Here is a 12,938-nt window from a genome sequence, read left to right on the forward strand (position 1 = left end):
CACTGAGTGCACTGAATGCCAGCATACAATCTGACTTTCAAACTCAAATTACAAACCCTATATGCATGTCTTACATGGACTTCAACATCGGATGCTCAGGTTCTTATCCATGCTCATGGCATTTTGCCGTAGTGCCACTGTTTAGTAATTGGGGATCGATGGGTGCCTTCATTTGATATTTCAGCTGTCCTCGAATGTGCCTGTGCAAACAATTTAACCAAGTTGTGAATGATCTGAACTGCTGCAGCAGTGGGAAGGGCACAGAGAAATAATTGGCTCTGTCAGACAATAACAAAATCAGATGAATGGAGCAATTAAGAAATAAAGTCTCGTTTAGACAAAACGACTGCAGTCATTGACAGAAGAAAGATCAATCATTGCAAAGTCTTGTTAAATATGATCTGTTTGGCACTTTGCTACAAAGGCTGTCCAGTTCTGACTAATAAATAACTAAAGGGCAATGAACATGTGATGAATAACAAATGATCAGTGGATATCATATGTGCAAAGTACAATATAAACCAAAGCAGGAATTATGCATATCTTTCTCGGAGATTGTGAGACGTTAAAAGCATGAGCGAAACTGCAGCCACTTTGATGGTGTGATTCTTAGAATCTAAAGCAAGGCACTTGGCCTGAATGCCACAAAAGGAACTGTTCCTAACATCCATCCATCCATCCACCCATCTATGTACTGTATTTTTACTGGGGAAGGTTGCTCCTAATGTACTACCTGGTATATCAAGAAATAAATAAGTAAACAAACAAACAAAAAATCCCTGATCAGGTTATAGGATGGGTGGGTAGATGGATGGATGGATAAAAAATCATAATCATCATTAACAACAAAGTCATTAGAGATTGCAGGTACAAATCAACAGCTATGACAAATGCATATGGGGCACATCAAGAAGGCTTTAAGGGGCAGTGTGTGGCTCAGTGGGCTAAGCCTGTGTCCTTGTGATCACAAGGTCACCAGTTCAAACCCAGTCTCAGCATGTCTGCAGGTCCTTCAGCTCTCTGGGCACTGCCTTGAATGGCTGCCCTTTGCAGGCAACTTGTTTACAAAGAGCAAGTTGAGGGAGGTGTAAAAAGGACAATTTTCCCATGGCAATTAATAAAGTGTTAATTATTATTATAGGAATTTCAAAAGCTTAGGACTGACAAGTCCTTCGGGAACATTTGTTGTGAAACAATTTGTGCATTTGAAGGTACGCCATGATGCCTGATTGAGAGGTTTACCTGTTACATCTGTTTTGCTTGTGTACAGAAGAGCCGCATATTCCTTTTGCAGATGCAGCACGTTAAAGTTAAACTGAAAATGTGCTTTTTTGACACTGGGTCTCTTTCCTGCTGAAACAGCTGTCTTCTGGGTGGCAGGTAGCGATAGAGTTTGCAGAGCGCAGCTTGTAATCAGTTGATATGAAGAACAGATTATTCAAAGATGACAATCCAGTCCAATTCCCTTAACAATACAGATCTCAGCTGCTCTATTAATAGGGCAGTTTTTGTAAAGTCTCATGCCATATAGATCTCGTTGTCATGTCCTCGCTGTCTGTCCAGTGCTTTGAATTATTATTATTGTGCCCAAAATGGAAATAGCTCCAGATATGGTAATAATTATGAACTGCGATCTTGGATACTGCTTCTTATATTCCCTCATGAAAATGGGTTTATCAAAGAGGTGTAAGATTTGTGACCAATGATGCCTATGTAACACCAAATGGCAGAGTGTCACAGCAATGGAACAAAGCTAAAGAATATATATAACTGAACAAAATATAATTAATAAGGTACTAAGCAAGATATACATTCAGACAGGCAAAACATGCAACCCTCATGCATATGACCACAGGGATTTTGCCTGTTAGTCCAATCCCCATATGCAGGTATTTGGCACTGCTAGGATTGATGGTGTTGACTGTGAGGTAGGTGACTGGGAGGTAGGTGACAGTGCTTAGACTCTGTGACCTGTCCACTGTAAGAGGGGTTCTTTTGTAAGCTCAATAACTCAAAACCAATACAGTTTTGTCGCTGTGGGCAAGTTATTGTTTGATCAAAATTAACCTGATTCTCATTTTAATTATCCTTAGAATCATGGCCTGAATATTTCAGAATCAGAGAGAGTAGCTGTATATTCTGGCAATGAAGTCATGCTTTTCAGGCTAATTCAAGCATCATGTCCAGCAAGGTAATATAAACCATATAAAGTAACTCCTGTTCATTTAACACATGTATAAAATTCTATAACAAGTTTGTAAATACAGACCTAGACTTTTTCACTTGACTCAAGAACAGTAATTACTGCTGTAGTATCAGAGAATGACAACACAGCAATGTTGTATGTATATTTGTAGATAGAGGCATAAACATATTAATAGGAAACAGGAAAATCATTAAATGATGTCAGACATTTTGGTTTCCCAAACTAGATCAGATACCTTCTGATCCAAGCTCAATGACAGAAGTATGCAATACATTCCAGAGTAGGAACCCCCTCCCCCCATTTTATTGGTTCTGAGTGGTGTTGATTATATAACCTGAAACACAATATTTAACAAATAAATGTATATGATGCAACTATAATTTCAATTCGGTAGTCTTCAGAATTACATGAATAAACATGAATCATACCCATCATTTTGAGTAACTCAAGTAGAAAGTCAGTGACAGCCTTTATCGTTCTCCTGCAAAAGGTCCCCCAGCCATTTTGCTGTTGCCCACCATGCCCCTCCCACTGACTTGAGGCCTCTACTGAAGGCACTCAAGTCATTTTCAGCGTCTTGAAAATGCACCGTGCCCTCAAATGCGACAGAAGATCCTGTCTGTCTCACAAATTTGGAAAATCAAAAACATAAAGAGGTAAATGAGGAACAAGTGCCTTTGAGGTGCCCATTATCAACACAAATAACGGTGTTGTCATAATCTGCTCCTTCTCCATCTCAAATTAAAAAAGAGCTGCAATTCCATCCCCTTCCAGCTCCTAATCTCCTGCTGTGCATGGTGCCAGGGTTGCATGGGCAGAGGCATCTGACGGGCTTTGATGGATGCATGCAATTTCCCTTTTTTAAAAAAACAACAACAAAGCCACCTGATTAGAATAATAAACATGTAAAGACATTGTTTCACAGCCAGGAGCAACAATTCCAAATTTTTTAATTCTTTATTCTACATCTGCCAGATAATTTAGCTTTTGGTGGAGGTGGGCTGGGGCTGGGTATTCCAAACATCTATCATTTGGTAATAAAATAGACAATGCAATTAATTAATAATTGGTTCAGTGATGCAGTTAAAGGTCTGTAAGGAACTTCTGGCACATTTCACATTTCCACAGCTATCTCAAAGCACATCATCCCTCTTTTGTGTTTGATGTTAACTTCCACCAGATCTGCCACCGACACAGTTGACTTCATTTCATGTTCCATATAAAAAACAGTGAAGGTGCTTTGTTTTGTTTTTTATATTATTTGCCATAAGACATGTCGGAAATCCATCTCTTACGGGATACTCCTAACCACCCATAAGCTGCTGTAAAGGGAAGCGGAGCTGTTTGCGGTTAGAGCTGTGTGTTAACTGCAATGACAACTTGGCAACACAAAACTGGATATTAGGGGCAGAAAATTAGGTCATACAATATGAGACGGAATGATCATACCGATAATTACACATTTTGCCATGCATCAAACGGTTCCACTGCACCAAAAAAATTCTCATTCTCCCATTTTTATATATAAAACTATCTGTGAAACATAAACAGGTAAACTGAAGAAATCATTGATGCCATAATTATTTTGATTATCATTTCATAGTCTTGGTACAAGTTTGATTCTGCAGAATTGAGGATGCTGGTTTCTGTTTGGCGAACGCTATCGACAGGGGAGAAATGAAGGGCTGACATCAGTGTGACTCCTGCAGGCACTGAAGATAGCTGGCAGAGCGGCTGGAGTTCCCCTTACAAACATAGACTTTAGCCTGTCACTGACTGCCATATTCCTGCCTTCCTTCCTAAATACTTCCAAGATATTCCTCTCTTCACATCCTTCCAGCTTCACGTCACCTGGGTCCATCCCCCTTATTAGACACGCTGCTATTTCATAATTTATTGTATCAGGCATCAATTCTATCAGCAGAAAAAACAGCAGATTTGCTTTACTAGAAACTGCGAAAATCTGTTTGTGTATATTATTCTGACATTTAGGTGCCGGAATGAAATCCCAGTATTCTTCTCAGCAAATTATCAATATTACTGCTCGCTTAATAAAATAACAGCTAGGATGTGCCTTTGAAAGACCAAATTCAGGCTAAAAATACATAATCTCACTGAATGATGTAATTGTCTCTACAGAAACTCAAGTGTCATCATATAATTCTTTATTAACATTTCTATCTCAATGTGACAGTATGGATCTATAGGTTCCATTTCTGAAAGCTTATTCCATATGAATAACATACATTTAAAACCATTTACGACATGGCCCTTTCATTTAGTTTAGCGTAAAAATGATACTGCTCACTCTACAGCAGTAACTAGATAGGTGTCGGTCTGAATAATGGGACCTGCGAAGCAAGTCTGGGTTTCCATGGAATTAACCGTCTTTCTTACATGTACATTTATTTATCAGACACTTTTATCCAAAGCGACGCACTACTGTGGCAAATTGTACGTTACAGGCATACAAACTGCCAAGCAGTCAACTAAGTCCAGCTCAGCTGCGCTTCTACTGAATGTCCAGGCACAAGTACAAGCAGTGCAGGATGAAGAGCTACACAATCTTCAAAGAAAGCAAGAACCTAATAAGACAAAGTTCTTGACAAAGTCGTATAGAAAAACACATAAAATAAAATGTAATACTGGTTCATTGATCTGCTTTTCATTTTCCATATATTTTAAATAAATCTTCATATAATAATTCTTAGACATAGCAGTCATGATACTGAATAACAGAATGTGAGACTGAAAGGCAGTGGCTGGGCAGAAAAGAAAGGGCTTGACTTCCTGTTTCCAGCACATGCCCTGCAGTGGACCGGCACCCTGCCCAGGATGCACTCCAGCCATAAGCCCTGTGTAACCTGGGATAGCAACCCTGACCAGGAAAGGCAGCTAGAAGATGGATGTCAATTGTGGACAGCCTGTTAATTGGGTGCTTTCTGAGTAATAATAATAATAATCTGAAATGAGGCATTTGTTCAATAATGGCTGAATTATGGGTCTTTAAATATGTGTATAGTTTCCCATTTAGAAATTGTACTGTACATTTAATGTATACAAATGGAGCATAAAATTTTTATGGGCGAAATAGAGCTTTATAAATCAATGGCCAAGATAGAAAAGAGATGGTTACAAATGACCCATTTAAAGCAGGCGAACACGGTATGATGACTCCTGCACCGAACAACCTCGTTTACATACTGCAAAAATGACATTGGTTCTCCCCGCCGTACACAGGCTGGGGCGTACACATAGGGGCCTCAAAGGCTAACCTCTATGTGTCTGGTCAGTGTCTCGAAACAGAGTTCAATTTTGAGCCTCCATAGGTCTTTGACACGGCAAAACGATCCTGTAATGGCAGCAGGCAGATGCTTTGCTTGATTAAATCTAACCCTTGATTAAACATAACAGATGGCAATCTGAGCTGACTTTCCTCTTCAGGTCGTTTCCAGCCGTTTTTTTTATTACTGACTTGTGCACCGCTGCTGGAGAACAAACTGCCTTTTATTGTACCTTGGGTGTGCATTAAGGAGCTCTGAGAAGCTGAGGCCTGCCCACTGTGGAGAATTTTGCAGCCCCCAGATGAATGTCCAGATTGTTGTGACTGTGCAGGCTAGAGATTAAATAACTGCTTTAATTTAGCACAGATTTTGCAGAAATTATTAATGCATCACTTAGATTATGTATTACATTTGGATGTAAAATGAGCCATATAAACTACACATTGGTGTTTTTATACACACACTCATAGTCAAAGGTTATATAGGTTTATACTTTGTATTTATATAGATTGGAACCATTTATATTTTGAAAATAGTGCTAAACTCATAATGTAACCTGAAATGCCTTTGAGCTCCTTTCTTAATTTTACACAGATGGCAAGCAGTGCCAAATCTTCAAATAGCTTTAAAATTTGGGAACATGGAAATACGACTTTTGGGTCAAAGCTCATCCCTGTGTATTTTAAGGCAGTGCTCTTTCTGTTCACTTTTCCTAGGTCCTGGAGGAAAACAGGCACATAGGGAAAACTTTGCAAGGGACCATCCAATATTTTTTTTTCCGTATGAGAAACTGTCTGACAGCATTTATTTCATAGCTCAGCTGAGTTTCTGGACTGAGCATCGCTTGGCTTGGAGCTCTTGTTGTAATCCCACTGGGGGACTATTTTCCTTCTGAGATTTTTCACACTTGTTTGTTTATAAAGACAAAAGAGTTTTCATAAAAGGTTCCTTCCTCTTTTCTAGAACTGTAAACATATCTCAAGAAGTAATGGAACAATTATTTTGTTAGCCTATGTAAAGCAGTTACATTTCATAAAGCTTTGACAATTAAGTCAATCTAAAGAATGTATAATTATTTAATTGAAAAATAACTAGACTAATGCAATGAATGTTATATAAAATGACCTTAAGCGTTAGATACCAAGAATTAGAATTGAGAAAAAATACCACAGCTTTATGTAGAGAGTACGAACACTGTTTATATGTGCAGTATATTGTTATAAAGTGTTTGATGTTACCTCAGACCAGGAAAAAAAAATCTAATTTCGATTCAATTTTTGTTATTAAAAAACTGCATATTTTACGTGCATGGTATAATTATTAGAGGCACATAAATTAAAGCATAATTATAACTACATAATTATAAATGTATGATTAAAATGGGAGCACAACATTTTGAAACTCTGCATAAGGGGAGTCTTGCTGTGACTTGGTATACTAAGCACAGAGCTATTTAGCACAGTTACTCCCAATGTAGTTAATTGTTACTCTGATTGTCATGCAGTTTTGTGCTGCAAGGGCAAAAATATGTCCCTAAAACAGTACCCATACAGTAGATCTTGAAAGTTGCTGATAGATCTTATGTGGACCAGGATGCTGAAACTTCCCAATGATCCCATATAGAGAATGAGAAACTCTTCCATGTTGCCAACATGTCATTTTAATCCCTTTATTTGGGATCAGACCTTAAACTATTAAGCATTTAATCTCTAAACAATCAACGGCATAGTGAGGCTGCCAGACTTGTCATATGAAAAATAAATGCGCATTGTAAAATATATAGAGTAGAATTTGTACGTAATGACTATTGCAGTAGCAATTACTGCTAAGTTATCAAGCAGCTAAATAGCCGTATAACTTTTAAGGAGACCAAGAAAGAAAAAACATGTTCACTCTAATGATTTCAAATGTGTTATTTTAAATTAGTATGAAATATTTAGCCAGTTCCACTTTAAGTGTAGATAGATGCCAGTTCTGAGGTAAGCTAGAAGTGAACTGTAGAATCATAAACATGTAGTTGTCTCATAATATGAAAATATGTGATTCCGTTTTATAGCTGTGGTTGAACTCCTAAATTTAACAGCTGCCCCTAATGGCCAGTAGTTTTTTACTGCACAACAGAAATTAATGATGTACTAATATTTTATGAGGCACATGAAAATGAGCTGTCTGCAAGGCAAATTCTGTTGGCTTCTTGATTTCAGGCATTCATTCTCATTTCAGTGGGAACACCAGCTTACAAATATCTTCACAATAATCAAATAGTAGACTGACATTATTTTTGTAGTTTATTATTTTGGCATTTAAAATATATTGTAAATGAACCATATAAGCAATATATAGGTGTAGTCAGTTTATTTTTAAACATTTTATTCTTGTGAAGAAAATATACTGGGAATATTATGGTTCCTCTGTTTTTAGCCCAACTGTACTGCATGACAGAAGAAGGGAACGCACAGTTGCTAGTTCTGGCTCTTCCAAGGACGGAAATGATCCAAACACTCAACGGCTTCCATACTCGTTAAGCCCGACAGCCAGGCAGATGATTAGAGGAGAACAGAAAGCTATTGGCTGGTAATAAAGGGCTCAGAGATCAGTGAGAAGCCTGAGAGGATGTTGATGCAAACTGACTCTTAGGGAAAAGAATCATGGCATGACATTGCCTGGAGACATCATTCATTGATAGGCGGATTTCACATAATTCCATATTTCATGACAATTAGCGCCAATTAGCCAAATTTGTAACATTTCAGCAAAAAGGAGTTTCATGTAGTTATATGGATTCTGTTTTAGTTTTTAATTTATTTATTTGTTTCGTTTGGTGCTGTAAACTTTATAAAAGTTTATTATCTTTTGCTAGTAAAATGCAGTAAAAACATGTGATAACAGTGATATGCTCCCAGAGATAAGAAAGCAATTTCTAGTAAGATCTTCAAAGTATGGACTACATGCTTAATATTACAGTGTTTTATTAGCACACTTGGAAGGAAAACATCTTTATGCATAAGTGGGGAAATACTGTTCTGTAACAGAAAATGTCAAGCGTGGGAGTCTCTAGTTTTTGTCTGTCAAAAACCACCGCAGATGATACCCAAGACTGCTGTAGAAGATTATGAAGATGCTTTTGATGGAGCCACCCTTCAATGCCTTTCTGTTGCCTTCGCATGCACTGTCTTGTCAAAATAAGGTCTCCAACCTTTGAGGCCTCACCAGGCCTAGCATAGGCTTCCAGGATGTTTGTGGGAAATTATTATGTTTCATTAGTGATGTTCCTTTTGTAATCATCTGGTCCCTTCATCCCTTAGCAGGCCATCTTTAAACTTAAACAATCTGCATTAAACTCATTAACAAAACTAGTATGGAAGAGAGAGAGGATATTTAATGTGTTTCGTTTCCCAGAGTTAATTTCATTTCTACTTCACCTGCTCGTTGCTGTTCAGGTTTTATGTCTATCAAACTCTGTGTTGGGGACACTTCTCACAAAAGTAATCCATTACAGGTAGAAAGTTCAGGTCCAGAAGGTACAAATCCAGACCAAGGTTATGATTCAACCAACCAGTTCACTACATTGTGATTGTGACTCTTCTTTTTCAACCAGTTGGTTGAAACAAAACTTTGGTCTGGATTTGTACTTTCTGGACCTGAACTGTCCACCTGTCTGTAATGGATTAATTTTGTGAGTAACTTCCCCAACACTAATCGTACTGCCTCAATGCCACTGCCATATTTCACTGTATGTTCTGTACTCTTCAGGCTATTTAGGAGCCAGAGTTTTTCCAAAACCGATGAGTATTACCGAAGTACCATCACACTGCTGTTTTTTTTTTCAGCTACGAGTGGAAAAAGTTCAGACGGAAGTGGCACATGTATCTGTATTTTAGCATTTGTGTCTATCTTTAAAAATCCACGCCCCCCCCCCATTTCCAACCTCCAGCTGAGAACCACTAATAATACCCAAGTGATAATAGCTCTGACTTTGAGTTCTTCTTGCTGTCATGTCTAAATGAAATCCAGCCTTGACTGGCTTTTTATGCCCTTGGCAATTATAACTCTGGCATGGGAGACTATGGAGTGCGGAATGGGAACACTTGCTGTGTTTTGCCCCTGATACCGATTCAGCTTATTTATAACCCTGTTCCAATTAAACCCAACCCATCTGCCCCCAGCTCCAAACTAAATGGTAAGAGATAACATTGCTCCTGTGTGTTGCCCCAGGCGCTACAAAAACAGGGAAATTAGCTACACAAAAGGGGGCCACATCACTGAAGAGGGCCTCCTGAAACTCTGTGCCGTGCACAGCCGGCACGCCCGCTTATTTGCTGCCTGGCGCGTATGTTTTTCTTTGACACGGGGAACTGAGCCGACGACAGAAAAATGTTAACGAGGCACGAACAGCAGACTTGTGAGGAGACTCCTCTGAAAGAAAGACAAGGCTTTTTTTTAAATAAGGAGAAATGCAGCCACCTTGTTTTCTTGCTTGGTTTACAATGTGGAGGAGTGTAACAAATCGCATTTGTTGTCATTTATCCAGCTGCCTGTGGAGATTGTGCTTGTGGGTGAGGGATGACTCAGGTCTCGGTGCACAGTCTATGCTTTCAAAAGAAGTTATGAAGGGGATGTGCGCAGACATTAGGAGCCCTGGAAGACACATGGAATTAAGCACCCCCCCCACTAGTGTCATGGCAAAGGAATGTTGCCTGTTTAATCCCCACACTTAATTGAACATGAAAGATGTCTACACAACAAAGCAGCCATGCATTCACTCCCCAAATTTCATCTGACATTTGGTTATTTACGGTTAAGTGCACAAGCAAATTATAATGTTTACATAGCACTTAATGCAGAGTTTTGCGAGTCGCATCTGCCTCGCGTTTCTGAAGGAAGATCTGAACAACGCAACATAACCTCTCATTATTCTTATGGCACCACTACAGTGTAGGCATGCTGCTTGGTTTATACATATTATAACAGTAGAGGTCTGGCAGGGGGCGTGGTGGTTAAAGAGGCATCGGGAATTGTGACATAAAAAGGGGTGCAGTATCAGATCCCTCATGGAGAGGTACAGTACCAGCTTTGAACATCTTACACTCTAAATACTCATTCTTAACCTAATCTGAAAATAATACTATAGCGTTTGTACTTTATAACTGATATTCAAAAGTTAAAGGAAAATCTAGTAAAGTTGCCTAAAACAAAACAGTGGACAAAAGTCATAGATACATATCTTTTCTCACAGCAAGAGTGACTTGATGAGTGGAGAAAAAGGTTTTTTGAGTATAATTTATGTCTTTTATAAATAAATATACGTAAGTATGTGTTCATGTGTGCATGGATGTATTAAATGGAACTGTTGCCCGTTTTCAGGGGCCAAGCCCTGCCCCCTCTTTGTAAAACGTATTTTTAGAAGTAATCCTTGGATAATCACACAGGGCAGCTCAACATAATCCTAAAAGAATCCCAGATTTTGCCTCAGTCATCCCATACAATATATCAGACATATTCCCTAAACGTGTCACACTTTGCGTGTTCCATCAACGGTGCAGCCGGTCTGTTATCGTTTTACTGCTCAGTGTAAACACAATAATGCTCTAGAGTTTATCAGCCATCGGCAGAGTCGCATTAATGACTGCATTAGTGCTCTTTCAGTAATCTGCAAGCATTGCACATCTTAGTGCCCTCATTGTACGTCATTAAACATGTAACAGCGAAATGCCCGTAAAGCAGCACCAGTGAAATGCTAGCAGTCCTTTTGAAGTCATTGTTAGACAAGTTCACCTCGGGCAGTGCAGAGGTTCAACGAGTGGTGCTGTATGCTCATACCTTCAGGGACAGATGGTCCCATTCCCAGATCTGTGTGGAGTTTGCATGTTCTGCCCATCTCAGAATGCTCCCACAGTCCAAACACATGTGGTTTAGGTGTATTGGTGTCTCTAACTTGCCCATGAATTGTGTGTGCCCTGTGATAGACTGTCATCCCATCCAGGATGTCCCCTGTAGAAGATATGTCACGATAAATGGATGTGACAGTACACCTGCACAATAAATTTACCATCATTAGATGTTTAGATATGGCACGCAATTCATGTTCCTTTTCTGTTATAAAACATCACTCCACATGCACATGCAGGCAGAACTGCAATTAAACATTGAGAAATGAGTCATATTATGTCCACACAACAGCAATATCTCGCTAAAGTGGTGACTTCCACACAGGGAAACAAAACTGCCATGAGACAGTAGTACCAGCAAACATAAAATCCTGTGCAAGTGCCTGTAGTGGCTGTTTCAAATGACATACACAAATGGTAATAGAAAATGTGCACAAAGATCTTTTTTAAGGGGCTATAACTGTAGTATAAAAGACACAGCTAATTAAACGGGACAATTTGATTTAAGGTACTGGTCTTGTAAAACAGATTTTGGGTCTGGAGCCAAACAAATGTACCATGGGAGGTACCCCTCCTGAAAACAGAGAAATTAGGATGTGTATTGTATATGGAGGTACTAGAGAAAGATTATTATCCTTATTTTCTGTAACTGATGGAACAGCACTGGTGTTCACTGGCAGAAATGGTGATCAGACTGAGATTTATGTTCTTGCTCAGATTAATCATGGCAAAGGAAAAAATAAATTGCAATGCTTAACAACCAGAATTCCCACACAGGGATTTTCTAAATAAAGATGTCAGTTTGAATAAGTAAGTGGTCCGAGTTAAGTTTTATAATTTGTAAAATGTGATTCAGTGTCTATGGTGCATGCCTATTGTTACTGTTATAGATATCCTGGCAGTTAAAACACACCACATGGGTTTTGGCATCGAGTCTCTGGAAATTTCCCCCAACAGCTTTTCTCATATCCAGCCAGCCTGGGTGATCTATATGAGGTGAATATCACTTTTACTAATAATGACTTTTTACTAATAATGAGTTTTTTAAATTATTATTATTACTACAGTACTTGGTGCTACGTCTGGAAGGTCAGAAACAGACAGGCTAACTTTTTGCCAGGTAAACGACTACATTAATTTCATTACAAATTACATTCATATATTAAGGAGTTTTTTTTTTTTAAAGATATGGTGGCATTTCTGTAAAATGAAATCTTTTGCGTTGTGGGATATATTCTTGACTGCAGTCCACTGGATCTTTAAAATACCAGTGGTTGACATGTTGGAGGCCTGTGAACTTCATCTCCATGTACCCATAGTAGATAATATCAAATGAATCAAATTACTGTATAAAAACAGCATTACATGTTCATCCCCAGTAATTCTACTTGAAACCATACATCATCCATAAGAGCAAATCAATTAGCCAGCACCATAAGTCGGGAGGTATTTGAGGATCTTCAGACTATATCAAGGCAAGGTGATCTTCGGTGTGGATACTAAATCAGCCTCTGATCATTTGCGGTATGTACATCATCACAGTGTCCAATCCAAATGTCA

Source organism: Paramormyrops kingsleyae, chromosome 9, assembly GCF_048594095.1.
Source record: "Paramormyrops kingsleyae isolate MSU_618 chromosome 9, PKINGS_0.4, whole genome shotgun sequence".
In the NCBI taxonomy this organism is placed as follows: domain Eukaryota; kingdom Metazoa; phylum Chordata; class Actinopteri; order Osteoglossiformes; family Mormyridae; genus Paramormyrops; species Paramormyrops kingsleyae.